Source organism: Apaloderma vittatum, unplaced genomic scaffold, assembly GCF_000703405.1.
Source record: "Apaloderma vittatum isolate BGI_N311 unplaced genomic scaffold, ASM70340v1 scaffold27134, whole genome shotgun sequence".
Classification (NCBI taxonomy): Eukaryota; Metazoa; Chordata; class Aves; order Trogoniformes; family Trogonidae; genus Apaloderma; species Apaloderma vittatum.
The window spans coordinates 3,851-4,602 of NW_009713637.1; positions in this window are offsets into that span (position 1 = coordinate 3,851).

Consider the following 752-nt stretch of genomic DNA (forward strand, 5'->3'; position numbering starts at 1 on the left):
CTGCTGACTCAGGTTCCCACCCGGCGCAGCATAAACCTCACTCTGGGATGGTGTTTTCCTGCTTCTCCCAAAGTGCCAATGCTTGTGGGAATGAGAGTGGAGAAGGGGAAAGCAAACAGGGATGAGAAGCAAGAAGAAAACAGATGGGAGAGCGGAGGGAAAGGTGCAGTGTCAGCCAGGGGAAGCTGACACAGCCCAGCAACGCTGCCCCGGACACAGGGCGCAGGATGGGTCCCCCTTGCCCAGCTCTGCTGACCTACTAAGCCATCAGCTGAGGATGATCCTCCCATCACCCCCTCCCCATTGGTGCCCTGTGCTCCTGGCTCCCAAATGTCCGAGGCCATGCCCCTGCAGCCACCCCCTCCCCACATTGCCCTCACATCTGGCTGAGGTGAACAAACGGCTCCTGGCCCAGCTAAAGGATGATGGGTTACGTGAAGGGTTACGCTGGGACCCAGCAAGGCTGGGGGACTGCAAGAGGAGAGAGGTTGTGCTTGCCTGCACCCTTCTAGAGAAGCCCCCGCACCCAAGGGATGCTCATCCCTGGGGAGCATCACCCACACAGGGCACACAGGCTCACTGGAGGGAAAAAAAGGCTCTGCCCCAATTGGGGTCCTGCAGCCCCACTCCCACATAGCTGCATGCAGGGGCCATGGTGGGCCGGCTGTGGGGAGTTCCCAGGCAGTCTGAGCCTCGCTGGGAGGAAATGGCGCTGAGAAATCCTGGGGTTGCCTCACTCCCCGCCGCAGCCC